The 12409-nt window shown below is 58.7% G+C and overlaps 1 protein-coding gene across 2 annotated transcripts in view; it reads left to right on the forward strand.

Annotated features, from left to right (window-relative positions):
- Nucleotides 1–2261: 2261 nt before the first annotated feature.
- The window catches only part of PPP6R2 (protein phosphatase 6 regulatory subunit 2), a 57118-nt gene continuing 46970 nt past the window's right edge, over nt 2262–12409 (forward strand). For both annotated transcript variants that reach the window (XM_054294078.1, XM_054294079.1), the window contains exon 1: nt 2262–2329. The gene's annotated coding sequence lies outside the window, so the exon portion shown is untranslated. The remainder of the gene's footprint in view (nt 2330–12409) is intronic.

Raw genomic sequence — 12409 nt, forward strand, 5'->3', positions numbered from 1 at the left:
CCCTGATGCCCCCCAGTGCCACCCTGCCAGGGATAGGGACACCTTCCGTGAGTCCAGCCTGCTCCCAGCCCCATCCAGCCTGGCCCTGCCACGCCAGGGCCCAGCCCCTTGTGTCAGTGCTGAGGACATTCCAGCAGTTGTTCCCAGTGGGATCCAGTGCCCTGTGCCACAGCCAGGGCACAGAACCGTGGCCTGGGGTGTCTGTCCCTGTCCCTGCTGGGAGAGGGGAGTTGGCAGCTCCTGGCCCTGCTGCTGCCAAGCCCAGAGTTCAGCTGTATCTTTGCGTGTTCCAGAGGGCTGGAGCAGAGACCAAGGAAGCCGTTCCAAGGCTGGAGCTCTAGAAATCAGCTGGAGGAGTCAGGCTGTACAGCCCCAGCCCTCCTGGGGGTGGGAATGGGCTCTGGGGGCGGCTGGAAGGTTTGGGAATTTGCTGGGATGGTTTCATCCTGTCCCCAGAAGCCACAGCAAGCCACAAAAAATGCTTTATAAACCCATTTCTCTCCAACAGATGAAACAGGGAAGTGAAACTCCTGAGGTTGTGCTATTTTTTCCCGCATTAATGGCCACCAACGTGCTAATTACTACACTGGGTGCCGTGTAAATTCTAGGAGTCCTCCCCTTGCAGCCCTCACACTGGAAAAGCATCCATAAATGAGGATTTTACCCACTCAGTCATGGGGGACACTTGTAGTGACATTTCTGTGGCACAGTCCCATGGCCAAGCCCCAGCCTGTGGCAGGGGGTGACACGGGATGAGCCCTAAGCTCCCTCCCAGCCCCGACCATTCCAGGGTCCCGTGATTCCGTGCCCGCTGCCAGCAGGGCAGTACAAAACCGTCCCTCTTTTCCCATGGCAAAGGCCACGTTTTCCCTGTAAACTTTAACCACGTGCAGGAGTCTGTGCAGGGTCAAGGCCTCGGCGAGAGCAGCACGGAGCAGCTTAGTGGTAAATCTCATGGCAGGAATTCACTTTGGAATGAAGGATTGGATGGCTTCCTGCTGGTTCCTGGAGGATGCTGGCACTTGGAAAGCAGTTTATCCACGAGACAAAGACAAATCCGGGCACGGCGACAGCGGATCCAGGAGCCCGGGCTGCCAGCATGACTCAGAGATCCCTGCTCCAGCCCTGGCTCCCTGCTCCAGCCCTGGCTCCCTGCTCCCTCTGGCTCCCTTTTCGCTTCCCTTCTCCGTGCTCACCCCGATCCGTGGACACGGCGGACCCTGTCCCCACCCCAGTCCCCTGACCCCCATCTCTGGGGTCCCCCCCCTTGCAGTAACGCTGGGGCCACCTGAAGGCCACGGAGGGGCTCCCGCTGTCCCCGTGTCCCCCCAGCCGCGGGGTCCTGTCCTCGTGCTCCTCCTGCTCCCCCCGAGGCCGTGACCACCCCCGCGGGCCGCAGCTCGCCCACCCCGGGGTCCCGAGGGCAGTCACTGTCCCCTCGCCCCTGTCCCCGGGGCTGGGGCCGCCCCACCATGCCCCTGTCCCCGCCCTCGCCCCACCATCCCCGACACCCTGTCCCCGTGTCCCCATGGCCATCCCAGTGTGTCCGTGTTTCTGTCCCTGTCACATCCCCGTCCCACCATCTCCCTGTCCCTAGTCCCCGCCCCCGTGTCTCCATCTCCGCCCCCGAGTCTCCGTCCCCTTATCCTCATTCCCGTTCCTGTCCCCTCAGGTCCCCGTTCCTGTCCCCATCCCCGCCCCTGTCCCCCCATCCCCATTCCTGTCCGCGTGTCCCCATCCTCGTCCCCATTCCCGTCCCTGTCCCCCCGTCCCGTCCCACTGTTCCCGTCCCGAGTCGCGATCCCCGTCCCACAGTCCCCATCCCCGTCCTGCGGTGTCCGTGTCCCCATGTCCGTGTCCCCATCCCCGTGCCCATCCCTGCCCCCGTCCCTGTGTCCTTATGTCCGTGCCGCCATCCCCGTGTCCCCATGTCCATGCGCTCATTCCCGTTCCCCTGTCCCCATGGCCATCCCTGCCCCCGTCCCCGTGTCCTTATGTCCGTGTCCCCGTCCCTCTGTCCCCGTGTCCATGCGTTCCTTCCCGACCCCCTGTCCCCATCCCTGTCCCCGTGTCCCCGCGGTCCCGCCCCAGCCACGCCCACCTCCGTTAGCACCGCCCACCAACGACCACGCCCAACGCAGACCCCGCCCCCTCCCCCTCGGCCCCGCCCCTCTCCCCCGCCCTGAGGGAGCCGCGGCGCCGCCGCCATTTTGGAGCCGCCGCCGCCGCCGCTCCGCCGCCGCTGCCCGCGCAGCCCCGGCCGGCCCAGCCCGCGGGCCCGGCCCGCAGCCCGGCCCGGCAGCGCCCGAGGGCAGCCCGGCACCCGCAGGTGAGACCCGGCTGTCACCGCCGCCCTCGCGGGGCCAGGGTCGGGGCTGGGCCCGGCGCCGCGGACTGGGCCCCGCCGCCCCCCCGGCTCCGCTCCGGCCTCCCGGAGCCGCCCCCCGAGCTCTGGGGGTTCGGTACCGTTTGGGAGGTTAAAAATCTCCCCCGCCGAGCCGCTGTCCGGGGCTGGGCCGTGGTCCCGCCGCCTCGTTCCGTGCGGATCTGGGTTAAATCCGCCTGCTCTGCGCGTGACAGTTTCCTTTTGCCGTGTTTTGGTGCGTGCGGGGCGGGCTGGCGGGGCTGGGGCTGCGGCCTCCCGGTGCTCCTGGAGCTCACCTGGCCGGCCGGGAGCGGCCGGAGCTGTCGGGAGTGGTGGCGGTGGCAAGGTCAGGGGTCAGGTCACCCTTCCTGCGACTCAGATCCCCCTCCTAGGGCTCAGCGCGCACTCCCGAGGGTCTGCTCACCTTCCGGGGGTCCCCTGCCCGAGGGTCGCATCACCCCCCTGGGGGTCTGGTCCCTTTCCCGAGGGTCAGGTCCGCCTCTCGAGGTTCTTTCCCCCTACTGGGGGTCAGGTCAGTCCCGGAGGTCAGGTCCCTTCGGGGGGTCAGATCACCCTTCTGAGGGTCCCCCTTCCTGGGCTGTGGTTCCCCTCCTATGGGTCAAGTCCCTCTCGGCGGTCTGGTCCCCTTCTGGCGGGTCAGATCCCCCTCCCAGGGCTTTGCTCCTCTTCCCAAGGGTCTTGCTCCCCTTTGCGGGGGTCTGGTCGCCTTCCCGAGAGTCTGGCCCATCCTCCGGGGTTCTGGTCCCGTTCCCGGGGGTCAGGTCTCTCCCGGGGGTGAGAGGAGAGGGATCAGTGGTCAGGGTCTCTCTCCGGAGGGTCTGGTCCCTTTCCCGGGGTCTCAGAGGAGGGGGCTCAGCCTCCCACGGGTACCACCCTCCTGGGGACCTGCCCACCTCAGGGTGCAGAGTTTGCCCGTAAATGTCACCGTGCTGGTTTTATTAACGACCAGAAACTGGGGTAGGAGTGGAGGCCCCGCTGGAATCACCACAAGATTGATCTGACAGGAAAGCGGCTCCTGGCAGAGGCTGGGAGGGCCCTGCTGAATTTGAGGGCCTTGTTTTGCACCAGCTAAAAAAAAAAAACCAAACTAGGAAGTGAAAAAGAGAAACTGAGCGAACTTGGAGAGGCCTAAGAGGTTTTTCCTCGCTTGATCCCCCACTTGGAAATCAAAGTTTTAAAAAGTTAAAGGTTGTTTTCATTGTTTATTTTGTGCCTCAGAAAGGAGAAAGTGGTGATTCCAGCCCTGCCCAGCCCCACAGGTTTGAACCAAGCTCTTAGGAGCAGATTTGGGTTATAAAGCTCTGTTTAAAGCCTGATGAGAGAAGAAACATTTATGTTTTCTCTTATTACTCTGACACTTAAAAGCGAACATGCTGCCAAAATACTTCAGTGGTAAAAAATACCCTTGGTGGATGGTAGTATAGGGATTTCCATGGCAACCAATGGTGATCTCATGGGAAGCAAAGTTAAATTTTGGGCTGTCAGTGGGAGCACATCATGGCCTGGGCTGGCCTGGGTGACATTTGCTCGGCAGAAGGTGCCGAGGGCTGGGTAGGAACAAACTGGTCTGCAACCAAGGCTTGTTCTCTGTGTGTACACTGATATTCCTGGTGCTTTCTGTACTTCCTTTGGATTAACGTTGGAATGCAAGGCTGTGGGACGAGGTCCTGGCTGGCAGTGGGGACAGATTGGCGGTGCAGCAGCAGGTGCCTGTCAGGCAGGTGGTGCAGGAAGGGTTCCTGCAGAACCTCGCGCTGGGGGAAGGTTTGTTGTGGGATGCAGGAGCTGTGGAGCATCTCCTGCTCAGCCTGGTGTTCCAGGAGCTCTGTGTGTGCTGTGGGAGGGACAGGGTGGATTTCTGACTTCACAAATTGGAAACTGTCAAAAATAATAACGACGAGGCAGCGCTGTGTGAGAGCTGCTGCTCGGGGGTTTGTTACCAGGAGAAAAGTGCTCTGTGGGCTTACAGGATCTTTGGGAAGCTCCAGGCCGCGGTTGGCAGAGCTTGCCTGGGGAACAGGGGGTTGAGGGGCCCAGCTGTGTTCCAGAGTGGGATCCCCCGGTCCTGATCACAGCTTCCTGGCTGGATTGGGAGACAGCTGGAGGGAATCCCATCTCTGCTGTCCCCCACAGTGAGATCCTGAGCGAGAAGGGGGTGTTGGTTTGTTAACGCTTCCTCTCCTCTTTGGTAGGGAGATATCCCAGTGTTTCCTGTGGTGCTTTTCCATGCTCTGTGCTGGGAATGCTTCATTTGAGGTCTCTCCTGAGTTTTCTGGTAGCAGAGGGGACCCAAAACTTTTCTTCCCTGAGCCCAGCAGCGGTATAGAGGAATTCCAGCATCACAGAACCATGGAATCTCCTGGGTGGGAAAGGCCCACAGGGATCACAGATCCAGCTCCTGGCCCTGCACAGACACCCCAACAATCCCAGCCTGTGCATCCCTGGCACGCTGTGCAAGCGCTCCTGGAGCTCTGGGGCTGTGCCCGTTCCCTGGGGAGCCTGGGCAGTGCCCAGCACCCTCTGCAATAGAGCCTGTCCTGATGTCCATGCTATCCCTGCCCTGGCACAGCTCCAGCTGTTCCCTGGGTCCTGTCCCTGCTCAGCAGAGTCTGGGGGGAGCTCGGGGCTGGGAACAGAGGGCAGAGCTCTCCTGCTCTCCTTGCTGACTGCCAGGGGTGCAGGTGGAGCAGCCCTGGGCTCTGTGCTTGGGATCATGATTCTGTGGATGTCATCCAGCAGGATGGTTCAACAGGGGCTGCGAGTCACAGTGCCTGAAGGGCAGGAGCTGCAGCTCAGCAGTAAAAATGGGCAAACTGGAATGCCAGGAAATAGGAGAGTCTCTTGTTGAAGTAAATCTTGGGTTTGGAACAAGAGTAGAACAAGAATAACTGGGAAATTTGGGTGCAAATGGTGCAGGAGAAACGGGTGAGGTCGGCGAGCTGAGAGCAAAGGAGGAGCTGGGTGCTTCAGTCATAGGATCAAGGAATATCCCGAGTTGGAAGGGACCCACACGGATCATCCAGTCCAGCTCCTGCCCCTGCCCAGGATCCCCCCAAATCCCACCCTGTGCATCCCTGGGAGTGTTGTTCCAGTCCTCCTGGAGCTCCGGCAGCCCCAGGGCTGTGCCCATTCCCTGGGGAGCCTGTGCCAGGTTGACAGAACTTCAGAGAACTTTACAGGGAGGAAGGTTTGTGGGAGGTCTTGTTTTGCTGGATGCAGAGTTCCTGAAGAACTAATTGAGGAGTTAATAGAGTGAGTTAATGAGTGACGGCAGTGCTCGGGCCGGGCTGTCAGACACTGAGCCTCGGCCGGGAGCAGCAGTCCCTCACTCCTGGCCCTGTCTGTAGGGAGCACAGCCCTGCTCCCAGTTACATTCATGGGCTGCCGTGGTTTTACCTCCTTTTCATGGAAAATGCACAGATGTTGGGGTTTATGGAAGGCTCAGGGAAGGAATGTGGCCTCTGTGTGACCAGGAGTAGCAACAAAGGCTCTTAAGTGTCTCCTTTGATTCAATATTATTGGAAGCAGGAGTGTGTTGTCTTTCCTGGCTGCTGCTGTGTTTCTCTACTTGAGCTTTTCTTTTTCCCTCTCTGCTCCCTGTTCCTCCCACCATCCTCCCCTCACTCCTGATGGACTTCCCTGCTCCTTGTTTTGATCCTACCCAGCTGCCAGCACTGCAATAACCAATATTGACATTACTGTCGCTGCCTGGACTATTTTTACCTGCACCTTAACTCTGGTTTGGAGGGAAACTTGGGCAAATAAATATCAGTTATCTCAGGAAATGAAGCTTTTGCTGCCAAGCTTGAAAATATCAGACAAAAAAGGCTCAGATTTAGGTGGAATTTGGGTGCCACATATATTGCTGTTGGATGAGGTGTGGAAGTGGGAAGTTCCATCTCTGTGTTTCTTAGTGCCTGTTAGTCCCAGATGGAGTAGAGGCACCTCGAGAGTGACAGTAATAAACGTCTGCAGGGCCTGAAGCCTGACCAGAATTGTCATTTTTGTCAGGGGCGCCTTTAAGCCGAACCCCACGTGGCACGGAGCCGTGACCGGGGGCTGTCACCGCAGCGAGGGTGAGGTGCTGTCAGGAGGAAGTGCAGCTCCTCAGCCTGAGCTGGCAGCTCTGCAGCTGCTGGGCTGGGATGGCTCCTCCTCGTGCTTCTCAGTCTCTCTGTGCTGTGTCCACTTGTCACCTGAGAGCCGGGAGCTCTGGGGGTGGCTGTCCCCGGTGTCATGGTACCCACACACCCCATTCCTTCCCCTGGAGTCAGCCCGGGGTGCCTGAGGACACCGGGATCAGCTGGGCAGGAGGGGAAGCTGGAAGGCGTGAGGGAAAAACCTTCTGGTGAAATGGCAAAGGGCAGGGAGTCACTGGGGGCAGGCAGAGCTCAGAGCTCTTCCCTGCCCGGGGCAGAGTGAAAAGCTTCTCTGGCACAGCTTTCCACAGAATCTGCTGAGCTGGAGGGGAGTGCAGGGATCCCAGATGCAGCTCCTGGCCCTGCACAGACACCCCAACAATCCCAGGGAGGGAGCTCTGGCAGCCCCGGGGCAGTGCCCATTGCCCAGGCAGCCTGGGCAGCGCCCAGCACCCTCTGGGGCAGAACCTTTCCCGCTTTCCAGCCTGACCCTCCCTGGCACAGCTCCAGCCATTCCCTGGGTGCTGTCCCTGCTCTCTGGGAGCAGAGATCAGAGCTGCCCCTCGGGATGAGGCTGCAGCCCCTGGGCAGCTCTGAGCTCAGTCTGCTCCAGCTGGACATTCCAAGTGCCCTCAGCCGCTCCTTGTGTGGCCCCTCCAGAGCCTTCCCCATCCCCATGTCCCTCCTTTGGATGCTCCCCAGGAGCTTTAGTTGTTTTGTGTATTGAGGTGTCCAGTCCCAGGAGTGGAGGTGAGGCCTCCCCAGTGCAGAGCAGGACAGTCCCCTCCCTTGCAGCTGTCCCTGATGCCCCTGAGACAGGGGTGTCCCTCCTGGCACCAGGGCACAGGTGACTCAGGTCCCCCTTGCCATCCCCCAGGACCAGGTCCCTTCCCAGAGCTGCTCTCCAGCCTCCCCATCCCAGCCTGTGGGTGCATCCAGCTGCAGAATCCGGCCCCTGCCTGTGTTAAACCTCACACTGCTGCTGATTGCCAGCCCTTGATTTGTCCAGCTCTCTGCCTCTCCCTTAGGGGAGGCAGCAGCTCCTCCTGGTTTTGTGCCATCTGCACACTTCCCTGGTGTCCCCTCAAGCTGCATCCAGGTCACAGTGAAGGTGCCGAAGGGAGCTGGGCCTGAGCTGGAGCCAGGTGGAACTTTGGCTTTGCAGGGAAACTTCCCAGACATCTGGACTGCTCAGCCCAGGGTTTGTGTGGGCCTGGCAGTGCCCCTGCTGCACTTGGGGCTGCCTGTGCTGGGAACCTGGGGTTGCAGTGGGATTTCAGTCCTGCAGTTTGCTGCTGCTCAGAGCTCTGTGGCCTGGAGTGACACTGATGACTCTGGAGTCACTTTGATTCTGATTTCCCCGAGCAGCTTTTGGAACAGTGGCAGCAGAGCAGAGCCTGGCACTGGGAGAGGCACAAACCTGCAGGAGTGGGGATGGTCTGGCTGCTGCAGCCACAGGAAGGAAGAAGGAAATAGAACACGAGAAGCTGCTTCAGTTTCAGTTTTGTGTTCGATTCCTTGTGAGGACTGAGTTCTGTCACACCTCAGAGAACACACCGCCGGCTCTGCTGTGACATTTGGGGTTTTCTTCCATGTGGCAGTCTCTGCCTTTCCTCCGTTCCCGTAGCCCTGCACAGCCTGCAGCTCGTTGCAGCTCCTTGCTCGGCTGTGCAGTGGGCTGGGATGAGAAGGTTGTGTTTCCTTCGCTGTTTGTTTGTGTTCTCTTCCCTCGGCAGATCCCCCGGGACGCCGTTTAATTGAATTCTTTTATGTTAAGATGGATTTCTTTTCTTTGAGGAGGATAATTGAGCCTGTGAGCTCACAGGTTGCAAACTGTCCCCGTGTCCCCGAGGCAGAGGACGAAGGGCAGGGTTGCCCCGTGCCAGGAGCGGGCAGGAGGCCAGGCTGCCCCGCGCTGGCACCGCGTCCGTGCGGGATGGCAGCGGCACGGCCGCGGGCACGGGGCCAGCACCGGCAGCTCCGCAGCTGGAGCGGCACGGCAGCGCTGGCACCGGGCACAGCACGGGCACCTGGCAGCCAGGAGGGAGCGCAGCGACAGGGCCAGGGCCGGCCTGGGATTTAACCAGGGCGTGGTTGGATGGCGCTGGCAGCATCATGGTGCAGCACGTTCCTGGTGTGGCCGTGCCGCTGCTGGGCTCGCAGGGAGCAGGACTCAGGCAGCTCCCCTTCCTGGGAACTTCTGCTGCTGCCTCTGAGAGCCTGCAGCTCCTGGCAGCAGAGGGACTGGAGCTGCTGCAGTGAACCCAGAGAGGCCATGGAGGTGCTGGAGCCCCTCTGCTCTGCAGCCAGGCTGAGAGAGCTGGGAATGTTCACCTGGACAAGAGAAGGAACCAGGGAGAGCTGAGAGCCCCTGGCAGGGCCTGCAGGGGCTCCAGCAGAGCTGCAGAGGGACTGGGGACAAGGCCTGCAGGGACAGCACCCAGGGAATGGCTCCCACTGCCAGAGGGCAGCCATGGGTGGCATCTTGGCAATGAGCAATTCCTGCCTGGGCTGGCATTGCCAGAGCAACTGGGGCTGCCCCTGATCCCTGGCAGTGCCCAGGGCCAGGCTGGGCACTGGGGCTGGAGCAGCCTGGGACAGTGGGAGGTGTCCCTGCCATGGCACGGGGGGCACTGGAGGGGCTCTGGGGTCCCTTCCCACACAAACCATCTCATGACTCTGCACTTCTGTTTCACTGAACGTGAGTCCTGCTGCTGGAAGTTCTGCCGGGCAGTTGGAATCTGGGGCTGGAATGTGATGGGGTGGCAGCAGTGGGGCTGCACTGGTGTTGACAGCAGCCGTGGTTCTGGGTTAGGTTAAGTCAAGCTCAGCCCAGGGAATGGAATAGACAGGTTATCCTGAGAGCCCTGAGCCAGACACCCTATTCCTGCTGAGCAGGTGCTCAGTCTGCACCATTTAGCAAATTGGAAAACACCAAAGGGTGCTTTTTCAGCTTAGCTCTGCAGTTTGTTTCCTTTTTATTTTTCAGTTGGAAGATTGTTTTTTTTTGTGCTCAGTTGTTATTTACTTCTTCTGCATTCTCGTAGTCCTTGTTCTCTGCCATGGTTAGAATGAGATGGTATTTAAAGTCCCTTCCCACCCAAACCATTCTATGATTCCCTGATTTATTGTATCATCATTTAATGTTGTACTGTCCATGGTATACCCTAACTTTTCTTCCATGACTTTCTAAGTATTTCCCCTCCCCCAACAATGTGTTTCATACTTTGCCTTTGCTTTCCAGGGGCTGGAACCTCTCCCTGAGTTCACACGTCTGTGATGTAAATCCTCTTTCTGAGGTTCAGTGGTTCAGGGTTCCTTTTTTAGTCAGTGGAGGAGCCAGGTGCTCATTCCCTGTCTGTGCAGGGGTCTGAAATAGCTGACTTGTGCTGGAGAAGCGCTCCTTCCTCCCCTGCCAGGGAATCTGTGTGACTGACTGGCATCACTCATCCTCAGCATAAAGAGCTGCACCTCGGGTGGGACCCAGCCTGGGCAGGGGACAGGGACCTCCTCACTGGGTCAGGCAGCTGAGGAGATTGGGCTGGGCGCTCCCCAGCAGCTTTTCCAACCTAAACGATTCTGTGAGTGTGAGACACTGAGGTTTAGCCATGTCCAAACCCCGAGCTCTGCCTGGGAACCTTCTCCCTCTTCCACAGCCCGAGGATGAGTTTGCTGCTGGAAGCAGGGAGGGATTCAGAACCCTGCAGATCTCTCTAGGGCCAAAGCACTGAGCCAAATCCAAGTTGTTGTTGTTGTTGTGCACATGCCCAGCACAGCTGGTTCTCAGTTCTGTGAGGAGCATGGGGCACAGCTCTGCTGCTCCTGGCATCAGGAGGACGTGGAGCTGCTGGAGCAGGCTCAGAGGAGCCCAGCACGTTCATCCAGAGACAGCCTGGGAGAGTTGGGAATGTTCAGCCTGGGGAGGGGAAGGTCATGTGGAGACCTCCGAGCACCTTCCAGGATCTGAAGGGATCCAAGAGAGGGACCTTGAATCAGCACTGGAGTGCCAGGACACAGGGAATGGCTTCCCACTGCCAGAGGGCAGGCATGGATTGGGTTAGATTGGATATTAGGAACTAATTCCTGCCTGGGAGGGCGGGCAGGCCCTGGCACAGGTGCCCAGAGCAGCTGGGGCTGCCCCTGCATCCCTGGCAGTGCCCAAGGCCAGGCTGGGCACTGGGGCTGGAGCAGTCTGGGACGGTGGGAGCTGTCCCTGCATGGCAGGGATGGCACTGCAGGGGCTCTGGGGCCCTTCAGGCAGAGGACAGGGTTTCCCCTTCTGCTTCAGTGCCTGGCATGGGGAGCACCCAAAGCTCTGAAGAAGTTTATCAATATTTTACTGAGTTTTTTCTTTCTGCTTTAGAGAAAGTTTGTTTGATTATGGCTGGTCCTAGACTGGTGGTGTGTAACTGAGGGCCCTGGAAACTCAAGGATGAGCTGTAAGGGGCTTTAGGGTGCCAGATGTTGGTGGGGGTTTGGGATAGGGTGCCAGCAGTGACTGCACACCGGATTTCATGGCTGTTACACTGTAACTTCCTCTTGCAAAAGAAGCAATTTCAGGCCTTCTGTTTTTCCTTCCCTTCTGTCACCTTTGTTCTGACACATGAAATATCTGGGGCAGAGCAGTGATGTTAGTGTGGGGATCCAGTGTGTCCATGGCCTCCCTGCTCCTGCTTTGCCCTCCATTTCCAGCAGCAGCTCTGCTCAGGAATGTTGTGTCTTGCAGGAAAACAAATGGCCACTTCATTTTTGACAGGTGAATTTTGGGTGGAATCAGCAGCAATTTCCCCATGGAATAAGGGGTCGGGCCTTGGCAGGGGCTGCCCAGGGAGCTTTGGGGTGCCCATCCCTGGAGGTGTCCCAGGAATTCCTGGAGGTGGCACTCTGGGCTGGGGACAAGGTGGGCACTGGGCACAGCTGGGGCTCCATGGGCTGGGAGGGCTTTTCCAGCCTCAGGGATCCTGGGCTTCTTAGAGCTTCTTTGTGCTCTTTTCTCAAATACCTGGAAGCAGATGCTGAAATGAAGCAGTGCAGTTCCCAAGCACAAAACTGATGAGTTATTTTTAGTTTCAGAAGAGGAAAGCAAGGAGAAGTATTGAGTGTATCCTTGGGGTTTGGATCTGTGCTGGAGTTTTCCGAGGAGCAGTGGAGTGAGACGGGATCACCTGGTGGGCACGGGAGACTTTGGCCATGTGGGGAAAATCCTGTTGTGTAATCCCAGTTCGTGTGGAGCTGTGGACAGTGGCCTGGTCAGGAAGGTGTTATTTTGGGAAAAGCAGGTGGGATCACCACCAGCCAACCAGCAGGGGGGGAAGCAGGAGGATCTCCAGGGCCCTGCAGAAAGGAGCAGTGCCCTGCTGGGTTTAGGTTTTGGTGCTGTGGGGGCAGTTCCTGCTGAGGAAATGGCTGCAATCCTGTGGGTTGGCCCATTCAGAGTCCTGGGGGAATCACTGGATCCCAGGATGGTTTGGGACCTGAAAGCCCCTGCCAAGGACAGGGACACCTTCACTATCCCAGGGGACTCCGGGCCCCACCCAAACCATTCCAAGAGAGCTATTGATCATCACTTGTGCAAGGTGGGTGTTCAGTTATTTTCCCAATGTTGAGCCAATCTCTAGGATTCTCTATTTAGCTTGGAAAAACAGCGTCATCCTTTTCAGTCTTTTGAAATGCTCACCCTACAGATTCCATGGGTTTTATGAGTGGTTTTGGTTATGATTGAGGGAATTCGGTCACAGTGTGAGTGACTCCTTGGATTAGTGCTCCAAGGCTGAGTTGGATGGGCATTTCAGCTGGAATGCTGTCCCCTTGCTGCTGCTCCATCCTTCCTCACTTCCCTGCCCTCCCTCCCTGCTCAGACATTCCTGCAGCAATGTGGGAAGCC

The sequence above is a fragment of the Melozone crissalis genome, unplaced genomic scaffold, assembly GCF_028551555.1.
Source record: "Melozone crissalis strain CALT ecotype California unplaced genomic scaffold, PUWL_Pcris_2 ptg000208l_1, whole genome shotgun sequence".
In the NCBI taxonomy this organism is placed as follows: domain Eukaryota; kingdom Metazoa; phylum Chordata; class Aves; order Passeriformes; family Passerellidae; genus Melozone; species Melozone crissalis.